Source organism: Haliotis rufescens, unplaced genomic scaffold (assembly GCF_023055435.1).
Source record: "Haliotis rufescens isolate VD_foot unplaced genomic scaffold, xgHalRufe1.0.p SCAF_8, whole genome shotgun sequence".
NCBI lineage: Eukaryota > Metazoa > Mollusca > Gastropoda > Lepetellida > Haliotidae > Haliotis > Haliotis rufescens.
The window spans coordinates 9,044,886-9,072,607 of NW_025964372.1; the positions used below are offsets into that span (position 1 = coordinate 9,044,886).

At 43.1% G+C, this 27,722-nt stretch overlaps 1 protein-coding gene across 1 annotated transcript in view; it reads left to right on the top strand.

Moving 5' to 3' along the window:
* Positions 1-2,712: 2,712 nt before the first annotated feature.
* Positions 2,713-27,722, top strand: part of LOC124120197 (cubilin-like) — a 99,325-nt gene continuing 74,315 nt past the window's right edge. Inside the window, exon 1 of the mRNA XM_048389180.1 lies at positions 2,713-2,905. The gene's annotated coding sequence lies outside the window, so the exon portion shown is untranslated. The remainder of the gene's footprint in view (positions 2,906-27,722) is intronic.

Genomic DNA, 27,722 nt, shown 5'->3' on the forward strand with positions numbered 1-27,722 from the left:
TTTTCTTGGTACTTTTCGGATATGTTTTTATGTCTTTCACACTAATTTGAACAAAATGCACCGCCAAGAGCTTGACAAATTTTTTGGAAGGTTTCCGGAATGTATCCGGGCTGGATTCAAAGTGGGAACGTATGCAGAAGGTTTCTTTACACCGTGTTCTCTGTGCTTACTCGAAAATAGGCCCTGATATGTCAAGTATACAATATGTTGTACCTGAAATATCACCACACCTTTACGGCATCGCTGATTGGTTACTCATCAAATACTGGCGGAGTTGGTAGATAACTGGGTTACCCTCACACAATACAATGTAACAACATCAAACGAAGTCAGAAGTAATAGCAACATTTTATTTGCATAGTGATACAATGTAGAATAATGTTGACACGAAGAGGTACCGACATTAGTGGTCTGATTGAAACGTTTTGTCATACATCTTGAAATGATGACCTTGATTAAATACCAGTACCAAAATGATTTCATGCAGATGTGCCCTTCACACTGAGGGGCATGTTCGTCTGCCATTGGATAAAACATTCGACAGTGAATACAAAATATCAGCGAGCCATCGCGGGACTTGGGTACTCTGCCTCTTCGTGCGCGATATCTCGCTGATATTTTGTACTCACAACATGGTGTCATCATGAAATTATCACGTAATACCCAACAGACATTTTACATACATATGAACCAACATCTAACGATAACTTTTCTCATGTCATTCAAAACTATATGTCTTTTAGGACGAGAAGGATATCTACTTTGTAGATAAATGTATTCCAACAATCGTTTATCTTGAATATTTCAGGTTTACCCCTGTTTACGTATATGTAGGTCTTTCTTTCTTTAGGATTTGATTGAAAACAAATGGTCATTTAAAACGTCTTTGACCGGCAAATAGCTAGAAAGCCTCCAATGCATAAAGTGAAAGGTACATTTAGTGTGTAGTGTTGCGTTACACCTTAGTGAAAGAATCTTCATGTTACACATGAACCATAGTACATGTTAAAAATGTCAAATTGGCTGAAGTTTTAGTGGATCTTAGTTCCAGCCCAAAGGAACAAAGAAGAAGGATTCTTTATATATGAGTTTCCATAAAGAGAAAGTTCGTTCGGAATTAATATAAGAACTAGCTGAATTTACTATTAGTAGAAATATAATCAGGGCGAATGTATGTCGTGATTCAAACCCACGCTCTGAGGTTTCAGATAAGGGACGAAACTCTGCCCTGCGAATTACGACGCCTCAGACGAGTTGACGGGTTGACGAATGTTGCTGGTTATACGTGCACATTGCCTTACCCAAAAATACATTAATGCGAGGAATGTCTCTCTTTAAATATTACCAGTTGCATGATTCAACATCACGATGAGGATTTTGAAATGATAATGGAAAACTGGCTTTGGAAGTATTCTCCTGCATTGATTCGTGACAGTGTTTTTGTGTCCTTCAACGTCATTCGACATGTCAAACATCACCGCCTTTCAACCTGACACCGACAGTGTGTTCTCTATGCTCTCAAAGTGTTCTGAAAGAGAAGTTTTCAGTCATAAAGCCATATTGTCTAAACATCTTGAATGTCAGGTATCAGGTCCACACGCTCGCTGTCTTGATAGTGCTACTCTAAAAAATAACCCTCAACAGTGTTCAGAACAGATTGTTAAACATCCGGGTATGGTTATATTGCCCACTGTGGAACAACAATGCCCCGTTGATATCTGTCCCTCATTTCACAACCTGGCTTTTTTATTAAACCGTACGTGCAAACACACAGGTACGTATTTGTCATGGCTCGTTAATCGGGCAATGTCAACTTGAGATCTTGCAACATCGCATGGTTTTATGCATAATGACCTACAAGCCTCAACCCTGAAGGTCAAGATGACATAAAACGAACTAAAGAATGACTTACGAAAGACTTCACGAACACCCGGAGTCATCACTGATTTTCAATGATCCATTCAGAATATTTTTATCACTATTGTGCCTATTACGTGAAATGGATAATCGACACTGATAATTCTCTGACGATGACGTTTTAAATATATATTTACATTACATTAAGCATTGGTTTAGGTTACAATTGCAAATTAGAAATAATTATTGCAGACAAACATGAAAAGTAAAGATGCACACATTTATGTCAAATATTGAAATACATGTGAGGTAAATGATGACGTTCTCAATGTCACAAATTGGGAAAAGATTTAGTTTGCAAAATACAATGTGAAGTGTAAATTTGATTGAGTAAAGATGGTAGATAATTGACTGAATCAGACTGCATAATTTTATAACCTTACCTTAAGCTTACCACCTTTTATTTAATCAAAATGACTCTAGCCTATGTGATTATAATAAGACTGAACACTTATTTTGTGTTGCAAATGGAAACGTATCACCTCCATACTTCTTGGTGAAATTGACTAGGTCTAACACTATATACGCTTACAGGATTAGCATGTTCATCATTGTATATATACATTTAATTATTTTAATTTATTCAGTATATCTCTTTTTCTAAAACGTTTTGAGATAAATATTAATAAAATGCACTTTAGGTGGGTCCCTTGACTTCTAGGAATTGGCTACCTGGACGTTTTCTGTGAAAAAAACTCTCATACCTGTTACACAAGTTTCCTGGGTTACATCCTGGTAGGTGAGGCTGGGCGTCTTTCGTGCCTACTGAACCGTCACATAGTTTTAACAGGGTATCTCCAGGGATATCGCCGTTAGTCGCTCTGTTGACATCAACAAATCTAACGAATCTAACCAAATCTCAGTGGGTCATCGTTCCAAAACACCCACGATCTCCATCTACTCATCAACTAAGAGGTTTCAAATCCGGGTAACAGAAAATCAGGAAGAGTTTCTTGGAACATCCGGCGGGTGTTTCGTGGTGTTCAGGGTACGTTGCAATATTACTTATAAAAGGCATTGTAAACTATTCTTGGTGAAAAATAACTTACAACGGTCAGACTCGTGAATTTTAATCATTTGATCTTCATGCGTTACAGGGTAATTGGTTGGTTGGTTGGTTTGTTGTTTAACGCCGCACTCAGCAATATTCCAGCTATATAACGGCAGTCTGTAAATAATCGAGTCTGCAGCAGATTAATATCATGAGTATCAATCCACGCAATTGGAATCGATGACATGCATCAACCAAGTCAGCGAGCCTGACCACCCGATCCCTTTAGTCGCCTTTTATGACAAGCATTGTCACCTTTTACGGCAAGCATGAGTTGCTGAAGACCTATTCTCCCCCGTACAGGGTAATTACTATTATTCATTAGGTTATGCAAAAACCGATTTTAATTGGTAATTAACCACCCGACAGTTTATATGAACAATTATTGCCATGTTTAAAGGGACAACATAAGTCAGAATTAATATTCATTTAAACTATTGGCTCAATAGTTGTCTGTATATTCCTTTCCGCCCTACACAGGTATAATGCAATCTACTTGTCAATGTGGGTAACGTGGAAAAAAAGAAGTTTTTTCCCCTTCAGCACATAACAGGGGGATGTGTGTCACTGTACAGATGGTATGCCATTATACATAATTCATGGTTTGGTTTGCATTTAATATTCTTATAAGTCGTTTATATTTCACCAATGGAACAAATATACAAACAAAATACATGTATTATTATGCAGTGCCTTACGAATCTATTGCTGCGGATTAAACGGTGAAAACACGTTATGCTCCTCATGAAGGAATAAGAACATGCAACGGGGGGCAGAACCTAAAGAGATGGATTTCTCGTATCTAACTGTCACATAGTTTTTGTACTCTTAATAAATGAAATGCGCTATGCCTTGAGATAATGTCATCCATGACATAAATCTATGACATAAAACAATGACCAAGGGGCTTTTTTGGTGCACAGTGGTTAACCCAAACAACGGAACAGCATGGATGCATTTGATCATTGGAGACAACATTTACAAGATACAAAGGGAGTGATACAGTGTTGCCAGATTGCTATGAAAGGTTACCAGATGGCTACAGACTGATGGCCAATGTCACTGATACAGTGTTGCCAGATTGCTATGAAAGGTTACCAGATGGCTACAGACTGATGGCCTATGTCACTGATACAGTGTTGCCAGATAGCTATGAAAGGTTACCAGATGGCTACATACTGATGGCCAATGTCACTGATACAGTGTTGCTAGGTTGCTATGAAAGGTTACCAGATGGCTACAGACTGATTGCCAATGTCACTGATACAGTGTTGCTAGATTGCTATGAAAGGTTACCTGATGGCTACAAACTGATGGTCAATGTCACTGTTACAGTGTTGCTAGATTGCTATGAAAGATTACCAGATGGCTACAGACTGATGGTCAATGTCACTGACACAGTGTTGCTAGATTGCAATGAAAGGTTACAAGATGGCTACAGACTGATGGCCAATGTCACTGATACAGTGTTGCTAGATTGCTATGAAAGATTACCAGATGGCTACAGACTGATGGTCAATGTCACTGACACAGTGTTGCTGGATTGCAATGAAAGGTTACCAGATGGCTACAGACTGATGGCCAATGTCACTGATACAGTGTTGCTAGATTGCTATGAAAGGTTACCAGACGGCTACAAACTGATGGCCAATGTCACTGATACAGTGTTGCTAGATTGCTATGAAAGGTTACCAGACGGCTACAAACTGATGGCCAATGTCACTGATACAGTGTTGCTAGCTTGTTATGAAATGTTACCAGATGGCTACAGACTGGTGGTCAATGTCACTGACACAGTGTTGCTAGATTGCTATGAAAGGTTACCAGAAGGCTACAGCCTGATGGCCAATGTCACTGATACAGTGTTTCTAGATTGCTATGAAAGGTTACCAGATGGCTACAGCCTGATGGCCAATGTCACTGATACAGTGTTTCTAGATTGCTATGAAAGGTTACAAGATGGCTACAGACTGATGGCCTATGTCACTGATACAGTGTTGCCAGATAGCTATGAAAGGTTACCAGATGGCTACATACTGATGGCCAATGTCACTGATACAGTGTTGCTAGGTTGCTATGAAAGGTTACCAGATGGCTACAGACTGATTGCCAATGTCACTGATACAGTGTTGCTAGATTGCTATGAAAGGTTACCTGATGGCTACAAACTGATGGTCAATGTCACTGTTACAGTGTTGCTAGATTGCTATGAAAGGTTACCAGACGGCTACAAACTGATGGCCAATGTCACTGATACAGTGTTGCTAGCTTGTTATGAAATGTTACCAGATGGCTACAGACTGGTGGTCAATGTCACTGACACAGTGTTGCTAGATTGCTATGAAAGGTTACCAGAAGGCTACAGCCTGATGGCCAATGTCACTGATACAGTGTTTCTAGATTGCTATGAAAGGTTACAAGATGGCTACAGACTGATGGCCTATGTCACTGATACAGTGTTGCTAGGTTGCTATGAAAGGTTACCTGATGGCTACAAACTGATGGTCAATGTCACTGTTACAGTGTTGCTAGATTGCTATGAAAGGTTACCAGACGGCTACAAACTGATGGCCAATGTCACTGATACAGTGTTGCTAGCTTGTTATGAAATGTTACCAGATGGCTACAGACTGGTGGTCAATGTCACTGATACAGTGTTGCTAGATTGCTATGAAAGGTTACCTGATGGCTACAAACTGATGGTCAATGTCACTGATACAGTGTTGCTAGCTTGTTATGAAAGGTTACCTGATGGCTACAGACTGATGGCCAATGTCACTGATACAGTGTTGCTAGGTTGCTATGAAAGGTTACCAGATGGCTACAAACTGATTGCCAATGTCACTGATACAGTGTTGCTAGATTGCTATGAAAGGTTACCTGATGGCTACAAACTGATGGTCAATGTCACTGTTACAGTGTTGCTAGATTGCTATGAAAGATTACCAGATGGCTACAGACTGATGGTCAATGTCACTGATACAGTGTTTCTAGATTGCTATGAAAGGTTACCTGATGGCTACAAACTGATGGTCAATGTCACTGTTACAGTGTTGCTAGATTGCTATGAAATGTTACCTGATGGCTACAGATTGATGTCAATGTCACCGATACAATCTGAAAATAACATGCCCATAACCAATTTCTGAAAATGATGACGAGCATTTTTACATCGGCTCACACTTTCAGCCTACCTAATTCTCCGACCAATGGTTTATCGGAAATGTTACTAAGAAAGTCAACCGTCCACAATCATGGGACATGTGTAAAACAGCCAGGTTCTACACGTGAAAAGACTTGGCGCGTACAAATGTTGAATGACAAAAATGTTCCACCAAATGAAAACCGCAGATAACTGGTTACTAGAACAACCATTTTGTGAACAATTACTGCCTCATAAATCCTGATAAGCACAAACATATATCCCAAATAATAACAGGAAGCATTCCATCAAACACATTGAACACAGTAACTACCCAGCTTAATTTGTTCTTGAATCTCCCGTCATAACAGCGGCCTATGCAAGCACAATGTTCTAATTGCCAGGAGGCAACAGTCGGCAATTTAATATGCTTTCTTTTTTTCTGGTGGCGTCAGCACTACGTTTGCTGGTTGCGTAACTTTCCAACATAAGATATTAATCTTGTTATACCCCCGAGTCCAGTTCCAGTCAAAAGACACTTCAATTGTGACAGTGACACCAACTTGAATGTACTGATGTGACCTATCCACCCGTGTGACTTTCTACAAGTGAGAGCGAGGCTTGGATCGAATGACTAAAGTTGTGATATACCACAGATATAATCAAATACAACAGAATTAATCGTTATGGTTGTTATTACAGGGAACCAGTGTCAAATAGGCTACAAGACATCGTGCAATAATGTTTTTTAGGGATTAGTTCGAGGAACTTATTTCTCAAATTGATTTTCAAAAGAAGTTATAGGTTTATTTGTTTTACTTCACATTGCCAAGGAATATAAGTATCTCTTAGCATAATGTTCCGTCAAATTTAAAAAAATTGGGTATGTGATTCTCAATGTAGAACACTTTAAGATGGTAGTTATAAATTAAATTCATCACCTCTGTAAAAACACCAACCTGGTCCCGTTAATCGGTATTTGACTTGCCTAGGACTTGGCAAATACCGATCAACTGAGACTCAATTGATATTTCCCACATTGAAAAGATCCACTGGTGATGAATCCTCTATGTCGACTTTAGAAGATTCCCCACGCTCAATTGTATTGTTCAGTTATATGCGAACATTACGCAAGAACTGTTGTTCGTGAGCACATGAGAATCTGGACCGGCTGCGGATATTCACGACAGACTGAGACTTATATGTTCAATATTCAATACTGAAGATCAGCGCCACCTTATGCAAACACCCGAGATGTTGTTTATTCATCTTTTGACAACTAACCACAATACGAATACGCGACATAAATTCACGCCCGACTTACCCTATGCAGTTTTAATCTTCAATCACAATCACAATCTGAGAGGAGGAAAATGCTACAGAGAACTAGTTGACAGGTTGCGCAAGAGACGAAAAACAAGGAAACAAGTAACAATTAATTTATTTCACGATTTGAGGAAAACGTCAACACAGTACTGCACTAACTATGCTTCCCACATATAGTGTAGACACCCTGCTAGCACAGTGACCACGCGTTACAGTTTGCATGTGTCTGTGTCAAAGTTTCTAGTTTGAGTGGGGATCAAATTTCGGTTGGTTACCGTCGTTAATGTTCTGATGGAATTGTGCCTCACATAGATTATTGGTTTTGATGTTTGAAACAAACAACGTTATAGAGTTATTAATCATAACAAAACTGCGCATGTTCTGCCCCTAAAGTGGTAGACTCCCTGGTGCAGCAGGACCACAGATGACTGCTGTGTGCAACAACGACATAAACTAAGTTATGGCAGGAATCCAGGTTCAAAAAGTCACGTGTTAGGGCACAGTGCGATGGTCCACGAATATAGTTGTCTCCATCTATTCAGTATTACATAAATTGGAGAAGGTTCGGGGTGAACACACGTATCGGCAACAGTTAATCACTAAGTTACAGATTTCAGTGATGTAATTGGTTGAATAGAAAATTATGCTGAATGGTTAAGAGGTTGCCAAGACACCAGTTTCCATTTAATTAACATCACAAGTAAAATGAGTGTCATGTCCATTTTGAAACGTATAAAATGATTTAAGATCGAACAAACAATGGCTTGGCTGTAATGGCATCACCCCTGAATGTGCTGCCTGGTTCTAATTCACGTTATCACGAGACCACCTCTGTTATCTAATAGACAGAGCGTCTGCCCGGGGATAGGAAAGTCTGTGGTACGATCCCCGACGGCGTCATACCAAAATATGGCACTTGTTGTTGTCCTGCCTGGGGCTCGGCATTAAGGGGATAAAACGAGATCTAGATGGCTCGGAGTATTCTGTGTCAATGTGACATTGTATTTTTAAGTCGGCTAGCTAAAAAAAGAACCAGTATTAGTCCGGACTAGTTAACAACAGATAAACACACACATACACACAACACACACACACACACACAACACACACACACACACACACACACACACACACACACACACACACACACACACACACACACACACACACACACACACACACATACACACATATACCAAACACATACACAGACGACCGCCTCGATGGTTTTAGAGCGTCCGCCCGAAGAGAGGAAGGTCCAGGTATCGCAGGTATCGATTCCCGACCGCGTCATACCACAACACGCTAAAAGATGGTACTTGTTGTCTGGCGCACGGCATTAAGGGGCTAACACAAGGACTGGTCGGCTCGGAGTCAGTATACTGTCTGAGTGGGGTAATCATGTTAAATTGTGGGTGGCATGGTATCTCAGAGAGCTGGCACTATAAGTCGGCACCAGCCAGGACTAGTACAAGCAGCCACACACACACACTCACACACACACACACGCGCGCACGCACGCACGCACGCACGCACGCACGCGCGCGTACATACACACATACATGTATACACACACGGACCACGCACACATACACATACACACACGCACACCAACGTTGCTATATGAGTGCAGTTATCATCAACGTGACATCAAACCTCTCCTCGCTTCACCTCACCTCACCTCACCTCACCTCACCTCACCTCACCTCACCTAGACATGGTAAACACTGGTTAATACAGTGAGTGCACACATTCAATCTGAGTATCAGCCTTGTTTCCTTTTCGCCATTGCACACTTTTGTAAGCGTCTGTCTGTGCTCTGGTCCACGTCAGATGTAGTCAGTGTACCAGAGCATGCAGACACCGCTGGAGATCAAGGGCACAGATGTTTTCACGTGCACATGACATGGGAGTTACAGGGGAAATTCCCCTAGGACCCACTGAACCGTAACAACGTTGCGCGGTAACTATAGAGCTTAGAGTGACTGCGTTCGACAATAAATACAAGAAATCACCCAGCAACAACACCACAAAACAAACAGCATTATCCACTGAGGCTAAGGTTATATGAGTCACATAATGGTCTACGACCAAGTTTTTATTCACCTTCAGGAATTCTAGTGTCGCAATGCTTCTAGGGATGTTGCAATACCAAGTGCTTTACTGCCAGCAGTGTTGTATTTCGACTACGACAATGTAACATACAATACCTGGTGATTCACTCATGACAAGGATACAAAACGTGCAACACAGAGTTGGTTTGGTGTAGAGTTTTGATCACGTAGCACTGTTGTCGTAAGATCCTCGTTTCTTGATTGGTATTTCAACCTTTATTTAATTGAAGGCATCATTCGATCACTCTCATTGAGGATACTGTCATTAATATGTGCCCCTCGGAGTGAGTGAGTGAGTGAGTGAGTGAGTATGGTTTTACGACGCTTTTAGCAATATTCCAGCAATATCACGGCGGGGGACACCAGAAATGGGCTTCACACATTGCACCCATGTGGGGAATCGAACCCTGATCTTTGGCGTGACGAGCGAACGTATGAACCACGAGGCTACCCCATCGCCCTGTGTCTCAAGGAAGTGGGTTGTTAATTCTCTGTCCCAGATCTAGAAGTAACATAAATCGACAAGTCGTCAATATTTGACATCACATTAGTGTTAAACTTAGCATGTCATGTGAAGTGTAATAAGATGGTATATCACAGCACGAGACACTTTGTAGTATGAAATTGCGGTTGGAAAGCCCAGAATACACTTCAAATTACGGGATAACCTCATACACGCCTCGTAAGCAGGTGGATTTTTCCGTTTGACAATGCCTTTCAGTGTAAAATGCATCCTGTTTGGCTAATCCGGGTACTTGGGTATGTAACTACCAGGGGCGTGCATAAAACACACTCGACCATGACTGCTCACTCATAAAGAACTTCTCCTGTTGTATTGAAGTCGAGAGGAAGAACTAGAGCGGTATTATCTCACGGGGTAAGTACGCTTGTTTATACCAGCATCTTACAATATGCATGGTGACACGTCTAAAATACAGGACTACTGGTTGTCATGAATGTATAACTAGATAAACCTCTTGAGCCTCTTACATCTATTTCATAATATTTTGGGGCGAAAGGTATACCTGAATGTGTCTCAACGATCGTGTTTTTAATGTTGATTCAAATTTGTAATTTAGTTGCTGTCCTCAGTAAGGAGGGTAGCCCGTTGTCTTTTCAGTAATAGGTGTGAAAAGATGAGGTTGCACACACTGATGCATCGTGTTAATATCTTTATGTACATTACTTGAGTTCCAACACCTTCATCGTCGGATTACCCGGATGAAACCATTGTTATGGAATCCTAGAACGGTCGTTGTCACAATGTCGCAGTCGCATAAACCTGGCTAACACTGACGAAGGTTCAACGTCTCAACAGCGCTTTGCGTTTTGAATAATTTGTTTTTTTGTTTTTTTTATCAATGAGCGACAATGCGACAACACGACATTTTTCGAGGTCAGAATATGTCACGTTGTCGCATTATCACCCTGTCTAATATATGAAATGCGTTAAAAAGTGCGACAACACAACGATGTATTGTTCAGAACGGGATGATACGACACTTGGTCACAATGTTGCGTTGACGCATTGCCCCGACATTGTAAAATAACAGGTATCCTTTTTCATATTAATATCTTTTTTAAATTAAGTCTTTTCACACACAAAAAAAACAACATGCGCATGAAAACATCGCCCTGACGACGTATCGATGCATATAATAATGGCTGCCGATAAAATTGTATACATTCGATAGCATCGGGTTAATGTTGAACTAGTGATTGGGATTGTCACATGGGTCCACATTATTTATTGATAGCATTGTCACAGTGAGAAATTGTCCTCATGGTAGAATGGACATAAACACACAAAACGAAACCTCATATTTGTACATTAACCTCGCGCTAACAGGAGGTATCTAAATCTACAGTAGAACTACATCAAATTACAAAACACAGTAGATTTATCTCCTGATTACAACCGACCACATATGCAACATGGTCACGAATACCAGCGACCCAACAATGGAGAAGTAGTTATGTTACAGTAATTCATTATAATATTTAAACGGCGATCGTGTGTAAGAACCTAGATATGCTTCTTCGATTGATGTGTCGGGTTTTCTCACATCTGTGCAATGGAATCCCCATTATTATTAACGGAATGTGTTTCATTCTTGATACTGACTGTATTACAAGATAGGCATAGTCTGCTTGAAACTGAAAAGGATACTCAAATTACCGAAATACATGATCTTTTATGCCACAACTTATACAGGGTGAAAATTATCAACATGTATGTTACTGGAACTCACCACACACCAGACAACTCAAGACAGAATTCATATTATTAATACGAAGCTGCATATGATTTTGTAACACACATTATTGCAATTCCGGAAGTTATGTTTGCCAACATATCGGGTCATATTAATTGAAAGTCACTCACAACTTGATTTACCATATTTTTACACGTTTTACATATGTCACAGGTTCTAGAAAATGACTGCATGCTATGATTTAGAAATTAATCTCCCATAAGGAAAACAAAGCATGCCAAATGTACTTAGAAAAGTTTGTGATGCTACGAATACATATTCAAAGGAATTCTTTTGTTTTTGATATTACATGAATATATGAGTACAAAAGAAGAGGTTGCGATCTTCAATGTCGCAACATATGGATTCTGCTCATCTGTACCCAGTTTTCGTGCAGTCACAACAACAGGCTGCGTCTTAATTATGATACACAGCATGGTGAGGGACTAACTTTCTTCTGTCGTCTTTAAATGCTATCCATTTTTTGAGAAACAACTTGCTTGTATATGTTCTTGGTGTTATCCTCTACCTCTCATGTTTTACTGTCACGGCCTATTGATACAAGAAGACATGCGAGACAACAAAATAGTGATCTCCACAAGGCGGCCATCTGTGCCTCTTCCTCGACTTTGCTTTGTCACGTCATTTTGGGGAGCATGTCATTTGGACAATATAAACACAAGAGGCATATAGAACAGATGGATAAAACATGTTGTACACACAACTACAACATACTGGCATACTGTACGGTGCACCAACTGAGGAAACAAAGAACGGGAACTCAAAGATCCAAAGAAAGAGAATCTTTCAATTTATTTTAACATAGCCATATTTGGCCCCCTCGCTCATCCAGCGACCATGTTGCAACATTCTATCAGGGATGTCTCTATTGGCTGCCATTTTGGCTCCACCTGACCTCAAACTGTGCAGACCATGGCATTTTATATTAAGTACATAAGGCATGAAGGCTTCAAAACACAACTACCTTATTATTTTACAGTGGTTTGTTCTCGGCTGTAAATGCATAACCATCAATGGCCGAAGCACAGAGTCTAAAAAGATAAATATCAGCATTCGCTTGTTCGTTTAAACCAGAGTGTTTTAGAATCATTCCACAGCATACATCTTTATCACTGTCGAACCAATAATCAACCAACTTCCATCTCAATATATACTGACCAAATTAAAAACTTCACAATCCTAAAATTTTAACATTTTGACCAGTTATCATTGTGGGCCATTATTGTGTATTTAAACAGTAATCGCCACGTATTGTCTTCAGATAACACCCGTTTTTGTGCAGGTGAATCGATCAAAATCATGTGCGCAGCACTATAGTGGCAAAAGTGATTTTTCACGTGCAACTGGTCATGTGGCCATAATACCGCACGTGTTTTCAGCCATACTTGTTAGCAGTCATTAACAAAAAAAGACAAACACATGAAGACAAAAGTCTTTACTGCCATTTGCCATGCCACGCCTTTCAAATGTGCAACGTGAACGTGCCATCGGCATGTTGCAGACGGAAACGTCCGTAGGACGATGGGTTGTAGTCGACGGACTGTTTATGATTTACAGACGCGTCTACAGCAAACGGGTACCACCGCTGATCGCCCTCGGCTATGGCGACCACGTGTGACGTCACATGCAGAGGATCGTCAGATTGTCTTACGTCACCCCCCTAACCGATTTTTGACGGCTACATCAACCAGAAATGAACTGTTTAGGGGTAGACTGAGTGCGCAAACTGTTCGAAACCGTCTGAGAACTGCTCACCTTCAAGCACGACGGCCATACTGCGGGCCGACTCAATCACACAGACGTCAACGTCAATTGTGGGCACAGCGACACTTACGATGGACTCAGAGGAATTGGAATCAAGTCGTCTTCAGTGATAAATCCCGATTTAATCTTCGATTTGCTGATGGTAGGGGGAGGGTGTGGAGGCGCCGTCATGAACGTTACGCCCAGTGTTGTGTACAGGAAGTTGACAGATTTCGAGGCGGAAGTGTCATGGTGTGAGGTGCTTTCTGTGGCAATGCACGTTCCAGGCTTCTTGTCATCCGTGGCAACCTCAACGCTGCTGCTTACCGCGACCAGGTAGTGGCACCAGAACTTCTGCCTTTTATGGCAGCACATGGACCCGGTTTGATATTCCAACACGACAATGCCCGACCCAACACAGCAATTTTGACAAGGAATTTCCTTCTTCCGACCTCAATCCCATCGAACACGTCTGGGATGCTCTTGGCAGAAGTCTGCGCACTCTCCAGAACCGACCACAGAATTTGCAAGATCTTGGCACCAATTTGCAGCAACAATGGCGTCGTCTTCCCAATCATGTGTTCACAAGCATCACAAGGTCCATGTGAAGGCGTTGTGTGGCAGTTGTCAACGCACATGGTGGCCATACACGCTGCTGAACTTTTGTGCCATAAGATTCTCGTGTTTGGGACTTATGATTTGAACTGTTGATGTTATTACCGAATACCGTAGGTGCTTTGAACAAATTATGGTTACCACCGTTAATTAAAATCTTTCTCTGGACATTAATGATAAAAAATTACCTTATCTGATACATTTGTCCGTTGTATATCATATATGGGATTACTTTTAAAAATGTGAAGTTTTTAATTTGACTCGTTCTATACATCGTTCTAACACATGAACAAAACGATCAAATTATGTCCATTTAGGTTTTGCATTCTACATTCCAGTATTCCATTCAATCGGAATAGGCTCTTTTATCTTTAAGAATTTACTCACTTTCGGTGTGTCGCTTATAAACAAATTTATCACCAGTGCGTTGTCCCATAGGGTGGGTAAGCCACCATAACATGAAACTGTCTTACGCTATAGAACGCTGACTACCTGTATCAAGGACAAATAAAGCGCACAATATGAGGGAGATTACAGTAACGCTACAAGCATTTAGTTAGACAGAGCCCACATTCTCCAAGCACAGAAACCACAAATCCTGGTTTGGCTTTGGCTTATTTTTTCACGCGTGGTGGTAGTCAGCTATCTAGTCACCAGAATTATGATCAAAAGCACTTGCAACAAAAAATTAGAAACTGAACCCGAATGGCCATCATGGCATCTTTTAAGTAGGCAGATAAACTACATGCAAAACAAGCTGTCCTCCAGGCAAAACAATGCCCCCAAACTGGCAGTATTCTAAACAGGTACTATCAACATTGCCCTGCCATGATATATGCTAAAATGTTCTGATAACAGAATGATGTTGCTTTCACCGGTCAAACCCGCTACCATTCAATAACTGTATGATACCCCACTGTAGCTTATTCATCTACATACGAGGAACCGATATGTTCATAAACCTCGTGTCAATTATCAAAACTAGCCATTTCATTATGGATATGTAGTCCATAAGACATTTTCGGGCTTTTTTTGTACAAAACAGGACTATATGCGATTTTGTTTGGGAGCATTTCCAATAACGGTTTTATTAGTCATAGAATCACCGGACAAAATACCATCATCAAGAAAAGTGACAACTGTATATCATTTGTACCGCCAACATTTAACCAGCTGTCTGGTTACTTTGGTGAAAACATAAGCTTGTGATGTCTTTTCTTTGGAGTATTCGAAAGACAATGACCATAATTATTCATAGTCCCAGTGCAGTATGCTTTGACGCTTAACCCGCTTAACTGCTGTTGGTTTAACGGATTACAACTGAGGTGCGATGTCATGACGTTTGCTACGGAAGAGCATGATATTTCAAAGTGGAGGTACCGTAGCAATTTGCATTCAGATGTTCAAGACCAATCGAGTGCTACATCTTGACACACACGTATCAAGACGCCGCCAAGATGTGGTACAGCAGCAATGCGATACTGCCACCACAGTGTTACAAATTATTACGATAGAGTTACGACATCGTCAAGATTTGTTTTGGTTGGCGCAAAACACCATAAGTAAAATCATCCCTGAAACCTGTGATATCATTACTCTTGAAATGGGCGATGAAGTTATGCAATGTCCATGCAAACCGGAAAACACATTCGGCATTTTGTCTCCCTGGTTCAGATGCCTCCTCACTACAATACAACAACTCCCTCCTCGAGTGGGAAGCATCGTAATGGCCTGTAGTGTGATGCAGAACCCTCTGGTGATGTGATACCCACGTCAAACTGCACGGATGATAGACATGGAACATCCCAAAACCCATGAAGTGCTCTCTGGTACCTGGCGAGATGACAGAATCCTTTTACCATTGCAGACGCAATGCAGACAATGCAGAGTAACTACCTCAAGGATTATTACAACTCCAGCTTTGGCCAGTCACGACATACCCGATACCACGACATACTCATACAATGATGCTGCCATGGATCACGATTGTTGTTCCACAACTACAATAGATCACAACTTTGTTCACATTCCCGAAAGAATTTGCTTCTCCGCGGTGGCATCGGGTTCAATTACGGTGTGATTTGGTGGACCACGATTGAACACGAATATGTGTTTGACGCGGTTGCGTTGTAAATACCCAGATAGCATACCCAGACTTTCGCCCAATGTTGTCAATGGTTGTCATTGTTCATTCTGAAATATTAACGCGAGTAATTATTTTCCTGAAATTGAAAACACCACGTTCACTAACTTCCTGACGGAAGCCGAATAATATGTCACTCTGATGGCTTGCAAAAAATAGCATACTATCATCCACCCCATGATGAAGGGCAGTCACTATTCGTTATATTCGGGAGGTTTCTGGCCATATTCAAACATGAGCCACAAGGAAAGAAATGTGAGGACATTTCGATCTCACACAAGTATCAGCACGCACAAACACAGACGTGCAGTAAGGCGTGTTGTCGTGTGAGATATACGATAGTATGTTTGTTGTTTGTGTTGTTCGAAATAAATAATTTTACAGATAAAAAAAATAAGATTTAAAGTTTCACGGGTATTCATTATCATGAATCTTTTGAAAGGTTTTAACATGTGTGAAGTTGTAGACATGCATTTGAAAGAGTGAAAATTTACAAGTACTTCGATATGCTCTCCTTTGTCAACACAACTAATTGCTGGTGTTGTCGTATGGCGTTGGACACTAAAAAACGGACGAGCTAAATATATACACCTTGCCAGTTTGAGCGTGTATGTGTATGTGGATATTGTAATAAAATATAAATATATACACCTTGCCAGTTTGAGCGTGTATTTGTATCTGGATATTGTAAAACAATATAAAGATTTGGTGAATCCTGAATTATTTACTCTTTGCTTTGGAGACGACCCCCTCTCAATCCGGATTAAGCAACACAACTGCATGACTGATTTCGTGAAAAATTCACACGACGTTCCAGGAGGGGAAAAACCAGTTGGTCTTGACTTGACCTGTACCCTAAGAAAACTCAAAGTGTTAAGTATTACGTGGGAAAATATGTGACACCGTCAATATGGTGACATGCCGAATGAATATCGAACTTTGTGTCAATACTCAACAACAAAAGTTCCTGTGACACCAATATTTTAGTGTATTTTTCAAACAAGTAAAGTTTGGTTTTCAATATTATAGTACATATGTGGAATCAAGTCACAAAAACGCAACTGCTACAGAAAAGCATGTATTCCATGCAAAAGTTGACTTTTATGCAAGCCCCATGCATATTCACTACCCAAGAATGGGTATAAAAACATGTGCATTAACGGGATTCCATATGCATTGTTTAGCATCGTGTTGACAACAACCACTCAGAAAAACAAAAAAACTTACGCAATTATTCAACATTACCGAATGCCACGCCTGTCCGAAAATGAGCGTCTGTGAGCCATTGGTATGCTTGAAGCAGGATCGAGTCAACGTGATGTTGCAAGACAATTTAACGTCCACAGAAACACCATTTTGGTGTTAAAGGCAACGTTGGCAGACGAATGCAGTCAGAGACCATCCTCGGAGTGGCAGGACACGCGTAACCAATAATAGACAAGGCAACTGAATTCGAACAATACGAAACCTACGAAATCGATTCCAACCAGCAACAGTGACTGCAAGAAGCATCCCTGGCCTTCGACGAATTTCTTCACAAACCGTACGTCGTCGCCTCAGATGTGCAGGGATTGTCGCCAGAAGACCCGCCAGACGTCCCATTTTGACACGAAACCACCGTCCAGCACGTCTACAGTGGTGTAGACAGCGTCTACGCTGGACGGTAATGCAGTGGGGACAAGTTCTATTCACTGACGAGTCTCGTTTTCACCTCAGCCACAGCGATGGACTGATTCGAGTGTACCGACGTCGAGGTGAACTTTACGTCAATCATTGTGTCATGGAAGAAGATTGGTTCGGGGCGGCAGCGTTATGGTATGGGGTGGGATAACAGCAAGACAGAGGACCCGTTTGATAGTGGTAGAGGGAAACTCAATCGACAGCGCTACCGCGACGAGATCATCGGCCCTGTTGTTCTACCACTGTTTTGCGTCGTCATGGCCCAGGCATTACCTTTCAACATGACAACGCCCGGTCTAATATTGCTCGACTTGTTCAGGATTCTCTTCAACAAAATAACGTGAATGTCATCCTATGGCCGGCTCGCTCCCCTGATCTCTCACCAATCGAGCACATGTGGGATGAGATGGATCGGCGCCTTTGACGTCAACCATGTGTTCCACAGACACTTCATCAACTTCGAAACATGCTCCAGCAGATACTGACAGATATCCCACAGGACTTTGTGCGACGCCTGGTCCATTCCGTGAGACGAAGATGTGTTGCTTGCATCGCAACCAGAGGTGAACACACACGCTATTGATTTGTAAATTGACATTTCGGCATGTTCAAGGTTTTTTTATGAAATCATGCATTTTCTGAAGTCAGTTTGACGAATTAAATCATTTGAACACTTACAGGAGTCTTTTATCTGTTGCAAACCGAAATTGTTTCAGATTTGGTTAAAAAACATAACTTTGCATAAAAACTTATTAAATGTCACAGGAGTGAGTGAGTGAGTGAGGTTTATGCCGCTTCAAGCAATATTCCAGCATTATCACGACGAGGGACATCACAAATGGGCTTCACACATTGTACCCATGTCGGGAATCGATGTCACAGGAACTTTTGTTGTTCAGTATATATACATCATAGCTGTCCTCGATCTTCACATTTCCGATTGTTTCCATACATGCTGGTAAACCAATGATATGTCTAATATCAGTGTCTCTTTACTTGAAAATTGGATTTAGACTGACGAAGAATGAACAAATGTGGGCTTTGTGTTACACTGCCTTTTTGAGTAGTTGTAACACAACCCCTCTGATAGAAAGTCTGCTGAAATGTAGCAGACTTGTTGCGACTTGAATCTTTACTGGTAGGTGTTGAATAAAATTACCACACAAACAAGCAGCGATTTGGTTAATATGTCAGTAGTTGTGTACAGCGGTTCAGTACCGCTCAGGATTTCAGTACCAAGAGGGCGTAGCATCCGTTTCCGCGGAGGAGGGGAAAACCCGGAGAAGCGCACGTAAAAGGTGAACAGGATCGGTATTGAAAGAAGCGCGTCAAAAATCTTTTGTTGTTGTTGTTGTTGTTGTTGTTCTAAACATAGACGTGGTGGTGGTGGTGGTGGTGAAGGGAGGGTGCTGGTGAAGGGAAGGAGGGAGGAAGGGAGGGAAGAAGGAGGCGGGTTCATGGTTTTGTTTTGTTTTGGGGTGTGTGTGTGGTGATGGCATGTTGAGACGAGCTTGTCATACACAGTCGACGACTCTGCCACTTTGTTGCTAGGTTGACGTCATATCGGCGAAGGATCTTGCAACAACATTCCACAAATCATGTCATCGGGTATGGTGATGTGATTGTAAACTTTGAGTTGTAAGGTTTCGTTCCACAAGGCGATCGTGTATTGTAGCCCACTATGACAGTCGTTCGTCTAAGTGACAGTCGGAAAGTGGCGAATTTAAAGGTGCTAAAGGTGTTGCCTGAATTTCTAAAGGTGAATCGACAGGCACAGACATGGACGTGGTGTAAGAATGCAGGAAGCGGTCAGATGTCGATCTTGTTTTGTTTTGGTTTTGGTTTTCTCTGGGGTGTGCATGGCGATCCTGTTTTGTTTTTCTTCATCCTACAGACAACACAACACTACTATGGGTTCAACTTTTTTTAATCCCCCGCTCACATGAACCAACACAACAAAACAAAAGTCACAGGATTAGGGGCGTCCCTGTGACCTTTGTGAACATGAACGTATGTACACGTATGTGAACGTATTTACAGTTTGAAAAAAAAACTTTGGCCACTTTGATAGTGAACGTATGTACATTCCTAAAACGCAGTGAACGTATGTACACTCCTCAATCAGGAATGTTGACAGTCAGGTGATCGTAGGTTCAGTGAACAAGTGTCAGGTCACTAATGGTTGGTTCTTTTGATGTAGGGTACGCGTCTGGGCACTCAGTCGAAAGGCAGGCATCTCATCCACAGGAACGGAGGTAGACACTTTGGTATGAAACCATGCTAATACCGTGGCATCATTCTTAGCGGTGTCCTTCCAGTCCAACGTATCTGACATTTGATTAAAAGTCCACCCACGCACGCGATAGGTCAGCATTTAGAGACAGAACACACCACACAACGTGCTGTATCCATGTTGTAAGGGGTGTTTATTCCATCGTTGTTGAATCTGACCCATGTGATTCAAAGTCTCTTTAAACAGGGTTAATGAATACAGTCCATAGCTATCCATCATTTCCACGGATCCAGGAGCTGGACGATAGATGCTCACCCAGTGTGTGCCAGGTTGATCGCTTAAATCTGTGTTGATCACGTAGGCTTTGGGGTAAAAGGGGTCATCCTGTTGCCATCCCAGTCTGGCAAAGTCATCTCTGGCCCCGGTGCCCCGGTAGATGGCATGAAGTGGTTCGTCATCAGCCACAAGGGCTTCTAAATCCAAGGTGCTCAACACGAGTGGTTCATCCATGGTTCCTTGTAGGAGGAGAAAAAGTGTGGCATGACCGTCTGTCGCTGCTCTTTTTATACCATCATCGCATTCCGGAAACGATCTATTTCCAGAACATTTTCGTATTCCTCATAGCAGATGAGGGTGACTGGGTCCTTGAGAGCTTGTCCAAACTGGATTTCCAAACCCAACTTGCCAGTGTGTCGAGGGTAGTTGATGCCTTCATCAGCTCAAAAGTCTGAGGTGAGATCCACTACCCACAAGGTGTAACCTTGAGTAAAAGCATTGGGAGTCATTTCGCAGGTCTCAGGTCGCCATAGCTGCCCCGTGTTTCGGAACAGATTCATGTAGACTTGTTTCAAATTGGCACTGTTGTTGCTGAAGTCGCTTTTCATTTCCGTGCCATGGACTTCCTGGCCGTTGACTTTGAGCTTCATCATGGTGACATGATTGTGTTTGAAGTTGTACGGATTCTTCTCTTTGCTTCCTACGTAGGCACTATTGTCCACCAGTCCCAGGACCACGCATTTTGGTAATTGGCCACCGATGAGGTGATCCTTGTGAAAGTCCCTACCGCCTCTCGGGATGTCATGGGCAGTCGCATGCACACGTGAAAGGGGATACTTGGCAGTCTCCCCAGCGTTCAGACTGGACACGTGTGTTTCTCGGACAGCAGGATCGATGTTGAGCTGACGGACATAGAATTCGGCTTTGGTCAGCGCTAGTTTGTAGACACCATCAGCAGCACACATGAAGAAGAACTCATCGGGACTTCGTATCAATTCCAATTTTTATAGGGACACCATCCAGCAGATAACGGTCTTGAAGAAACAGGTCACAGTGTAGACGGCCTGTCAGTTCCACTTCTTTGGTGGGTACGATAAGATCACGTCGTGTTCTGACACCTGTGCTTCTTGTGTTCGCATCTGCATCAGGATTGAAGACGTCCATTTTACCAGCACTATCGGTGAACCATCCAGGACATTGAAGGTGAGATGTTTTGGCTCCTGTACCATAACTCAGAAGGGTTTCCAAGTAGGCTCTGTAAGGGTAAGTGCCCATGGAGGGTGTGATCTCCAACTGATTGTGTCCCACTTGCAGCCGCACTTCGCGAAACAGGGAATGCATCACATTGTTGACTGTCGATACGGGGTTATCCGCTAGAACGGTATTTCCCATGAGAGGATGATTGATTGCTACTTCTTGAGGGGCTTGGAATAGCACCTTTCCATCTTCAAGCATGTCAAATCGAAGACTATCTTTGGGATACATGACATCAATGACAAACCGTCTTCCATCACTTTGGACGCTGTCTGAGGGCTGTTCTTTCAAGACATCCGTAATATGTTCCTGAATCAAACGGTTGAGGGTTTTCACCAAATCTTCAGATGAATAGACACCTTTTTCGATTGGAATCTTCTTGCTTTCGTAATGGATGATACCATACTGTGGCTGTGGTATAGAGCTCCCCGTGCTTTCATACAAAAGGGTGTCTTTTTTCAGTTTGAGGTTCAGCGCAAACCAGTCAAAGGGTTGGGCGACGTTGTACCATGTCATCGGAAAGTGAATTTCGCTGACACCTACCTCTCACTGTTGACGGTCCAGATACAGAGGATAAGGCAACTTGATTTCATATGCATTGACAGTGTTGTTTGGATAGATGTCCATGGAGGCATCACTGGGTAGGGTCATGTAAAAGTCTTGTTTCGAAAAAAAGGTGACAGCCATGATGACGTGAGTTAGGGTAGAAAACTCTGGGTGGATGAGGTATCAAGTTGAAGTCTTCTGGTGGGTGGGGTCGTCGTGGGTATGCCTGGTGAGGCGGCCAAGGTGGGTGGTGGAAGTATGTTTCCCATTCAACTGGAGAGCAGGGCTGTCCACAACTGTTTCTCTCCGTGATCCAACTGTACCATGCTCATGATGATCACACCATATATCACAATGATCTGAGAAAAAAACACGACTTCACTGTGTGGTAAAGTCATGCCAAAACAACACCAAGGTGAGTGTCGGCGCTGGTGATGACGAGGTGCAGCAGCAAGGGGTGGTTCATCGGTACCCACGGATGCTGAGAGGCTTCTCTACAGAGGTGATGACGGTGGTGGTGGTGGCGGTTCTGTCATCGCGTGTGTCCACCCTCTGAATGAGTCTGAGAGACAGCATGCTCCTTATTTTATCTGTAAATGATCTGCAGGGATCCACGAATTAAAACTGGCAGGGTAGCCAGTCCATTTCACCAAGACCTCTTCTTGACCCTGTTTCGGTCCTGGACGTCTTTTCAGCACGCGATCCACGGCATACACATCATCTGTTTTCAAGATGGGTTGTATTTCTTCAGGGTAAAAAGTTCCTTGGAGGACTTCACCATGATCATCTTTGATCTGATACACAGGAGGTGTTCTCCCAGTCACCAACCGGTCCACCGTAAACAGTTCAGTGGTCCAATTGGGGAGATAACCTTTCTCAAAGGTGCCTTTGGTTTTGTTCAGACGTACATGGGTGCCTGGCAGTAAAAGAGAGGTGGATCTTGTCTTGGGGGACGACAGTCTTTGTGTTGTTATTTTCTTTTTGCGCTGCAGCCGTTGTTGTTGTTTTTCCTCCATGTAGTCTAACACCCGAATTTCTGACAGGGGATCTCCTTGGAGGACGTCCACAGGTTGCTGGCCAATGGTCCGATGCAAGACGGTTGTACGACTTGATCAACTGGGGTAAGACTTTCAAATAGTGTCTGGTCCCATGCTGTGTAAAGTATCACCACATTTTATTTTTCAGAGTCCTTTGAAACCGTTCCACCACGGCTGCTTTCGTTTCAGGATTTTGACTGATGTAGAAATGAATGCCATGCTTCGTCATGAGAGCCTGGAAAGGACGGTTGACAAACTCTCTGCCTTTGTCTGTTTGCAATTGAGCAGGTAGACGGCCTTTGGCTTGTTGCATCAGCAAGGTTTGAAAACCTTCGGTCAAAGCAGAACTGCTCTTGGCCTTCAGGGGTTGCACCCATGCCATCTTTGAAAACACATCGATCACGCACAGCAGATATTTGAATCCTTGGTTGTCGTCTTGAAAGGCAATCATGTCACTCAAGTCTGCTTGCCAATTCATCGACCCCTCCCACATGATAGTGGTCTCTCGGAAAGGAGCGTCTGGCTGGTTTGTGCAAGGTGTAGGTACTTTTGGTTTGCAACCAACGCTTGATTTGACTTTGCGATGGCTTGGTTTTCTTCTTGCTTTTACTGGTTCTTGCATCTTGAGTGTGGATGCGTGCTGCTTTCCACAAAGGTCGCCAGCCTCCAAAACTTGCAGGATGTTCAGGATGAAAGTAGTTTTTTTCCAACCAGGCCGTCCAAAGGAAAGTAGGAAATCCTTTGTTTTGTTTCCCTGTAGCAGCAGCAGAGGGAAAGAATGCTCTGTCGCGTCTTGGTCTGTCGCTTCATTTCTCTCAGACTGAAGCCACTTCCTACATGAATGGCCTTTTTATAGAGAAGGGGAGAGATTTTTTTTTTTTCTAAGGTGGTGCTAAAGGGTATCCATGAACCTCGCCTGTTGATGAATCTGTCCTGTTTGGTATCAGATGGAGGTGGAGTCATCAACCATGGGGTTGGCATCACATCTTTTTCTTCCTCCACTGGTGGATCCAGTTGCCACGAAGGAGGTGGGGGTGGCATCTCATCTTCTTCTTCTTCTTCTGCTTGTGGATCCAGCTGCCACCTCCTTCTTCTTCTTCTCTCTTTGTGACTTTGTGGGGAGAACTTGGGGAGGGAGAACTGGGTTATGGGTGTTTCTGGTGTGGCATGAGGATCGTGTTGCTGCTGCTGCTGCTTCTGCATCCATTGCCATTGTTGAGGATTTCCAATTATTTCATGAGGGACATGACTGTTGGCCAAATGGTGAATCAAAATGGTCCAACCTGCAGGCCCCTCTTTGGTTTTCCGGTGACGCACTAAATCGTTGATCAAGTCCACCATGTGTGTGCCAGGGACAGGTTTCCCTTCCACGGTCAGGGTTCCCTCTGGAGTCCAACTCGAGTCGGGATTGTTTTGAATCCTTGTCATCAAATTCATGGCTTTACTGGACATGGCTTTAGGAACACTCATGACCACTTCGTCTATCACTTGTTGAGGAGGGGCAGGTCTACCTGTGGTGTCCATTGTTGATGGTGATGACGGTGGTAGTGGTGGTGTCACTTTGGGTTGTAGTGGTTTGATGGTGTTGTTGTTGCTGTTGTTGTTGATGTGCTGTTGGCGCTGCAACTCTAGCATGTGTTGCAACAGTTGGTTGTATTCTTGTTCTCGCATGTGAAAAGGTTGCTGTGACCTCTGCATCAATGCGTCCATCTTTTCCAAATTTTGGAGACGTTTCTTTTCCAAGAGAGGGGTATGAAGTGTCTGACGATGACGTTGTTTGGTGGCCTGTAGACTTTGCCATGTGTCTTCAGACACCAACACCATCTTGCGTGCGTACTTCATGGTGGCACACCACACACTGATCCCAACCTTCCTGGTGTCAGACCTTTTATTACTTTCCTCCAAACAAAGAGGCTGGGGCAGAACCAATAAGAGGTATGAGTCCTCCTAATAATCCTCCTCCATGTTGAAGAAGTTTACGTTTCTTGCTTAGAGGTACTTGTTTTTTCATGAGCGTATTCGTATGACTTTACCGTGTCGTTGCAAGTTTTGACGTTGCGTCGTGGTCATGGGAATATTGCCTGCATACAAGTTCACCACACATTCACAAAGGGCACGGATGAGATCGGTAGGAGCATGTTTGAGAATGGCTTTGCGCATCACTGGAGTGGCAGCACACAAATGACACAGAGCGTGTTTCTGTTTCCTGAGGCACTGAGACATCTTTCTTGCATGGAGGTGTTAGCCTGAATGAGGCACCTGATCTGCAGCTTCTCTCTTTTATCAGGCAGTGGCAGGAGGGAGTTGCAACTGTTGATCTGCCTTCTTGGACTTTCTTTGGGTCCGCATATGCACCAATCGTCTGAGAGCATCAGCTTGATATGCTTTCATGACATTTTCATGAGCCTTTACTTTTGGCTTAGTAGTCATCGTTGTTGTTGTTGTAGGTCGGTGGCGCCTGGTGTTACCCTGTTTGAGGAGTGGTGCTTGAAGATAATGTTGCCATTGCAACAGAATGCGTGTCAAGACCCCTGCAAGTGTTCCACTACCACTGCGTTGCATCAGGTAGTCAAGACGTTCATCCATAGGCAGACGTGGATTGACAATTTTAGTCAGGGTATCATTATGTCTCTGCAACTACGTCTTATGTGGGCTTTCAATGGGATGTGTCCTGCTCTCAGGTTCCACACGACAATCGCAAACCACTGCAAAAGACGATTTCTTCCTTTGACGGCAAGGGTTGTCGCATCCCTTGTCGGAAAAATAGATGGTCTCTTGTCTTTTTTCTTCTTTCATGGGGGCTCCTGCTGCTGCAGACGTTGAAAGCGTTGAAGATCGAGTGGGGGTGAGGGTGCTGATGAGGAAGGCTGTTGTTGTTCCTGACGATGCTTGTTCATGGGTAACATTGAAGAGTAATACGGACCTGGCGTTACCTTCTGCTGCTGCTGCTGAAAGTGTTGAAGATCATGTGGTGACGAGGGTGGCGAAGGTGCTGATGATGTTGAAGGACGTGGCGATGGCTGCTGCTGACGATGCATGTTCACGGGTACCATTGAAGAGGGAGACGATCCTGGTGGTGAAGGAGTCTTGTGAAATACAGAGGTCACAAGTCCCTGTAGCGATGAGGGGGAGACCATACTGTCATAGACATCATTCACCATCTCTTTGTCTTTGTTCTTTCCCATCGTAGGATGAACCTGTTTCCGTCTTTGCCCCATGATGGATGTAGGTCAACTGAAGGAAGGTCTGAGGGTTCACCTCCTTTTGAAAGTCTCTTCATCTCATAGGATCGGCACATACACGAGGGGTAATTCGGATCTCGAAAACAGGCGGGCGCGTACGCGATGGTCTTGCAACGTGGTGGGCTTCAAGTCCAAGAACAGGTAAGTGTAAGGCTCTCGGGTAGCGTAGAAAAGGAACTTTGCCTGGAAACACCTGGCGAGCCAGACTGTCGATCTGCGATGCATCTCTCGGATTTTTAAAGAGGACCATGTAGTGAGCATTCAGACTGATGGTGCGATGTTGCGGCGATTGAGCAAACAAGTTCTGAGTGAGATACAGCACAGATGTGTTTCGGTGATGACTTTTCTTGGTGAACCATCGCAGCACTTCGGTTTCTTCTTCTTTCGTATTGTCCCCCAGCAAATCATCAATGACCAGCTAATGTGGGGCCACCCCTTTATCGGGCAAGGCACGATCCGCTTCTTTCATGCTGTAGACAAACTCAAGAGCGACCCCTAAGCGGTCTGCCATCTCTTCAAGTTCATGATGAAGCGGTTGCCATTCGCTGTACACCCACACGATGCGATGGGGTGACGTATCCAACACCTCGGGGTGATGCATCTGCTCCATACATGATTTCACAAAGGAACTTTTTCCTGATCCCGTGGGTCCTGCAATGAACATCGTAAAAGGATGGCATAGGGTCAAAGGGCTGGTCATGACCTCTTCATCATCATGTGATGCCATCCTGTGTTCTGGCTGACTGACACCAGGCAACTGATCCTTTCAAGCATGACCTTTCTGTTTTATCTGTTATTTGTTTCTTCCTATCTCTCCCATGACCCATACAATTTCTTATGAAAAAAAGAAACACAACGGTCGGTCCGATTTAGAAAACCGGGGCTCAGACCAAGTGTCGGAACGAACCCATCAGCTCGATGCGTTTTCGACCAATCAGGAAGCAGGGTGTCAGTGCCTCTCCTATAAAAGGGCGCAGCCACGCACACCGTCACAGTCGAGCAATGAAGGAGAGATCAACCATGTCATCTCGATGCAGCTGTCTGACGTGTCAGACCAACAGTCAACAATGCCAGCGGAGGATGAAAGTCTATTCGTGGACAATAGTGGGCTACCCACGGGGTGAATC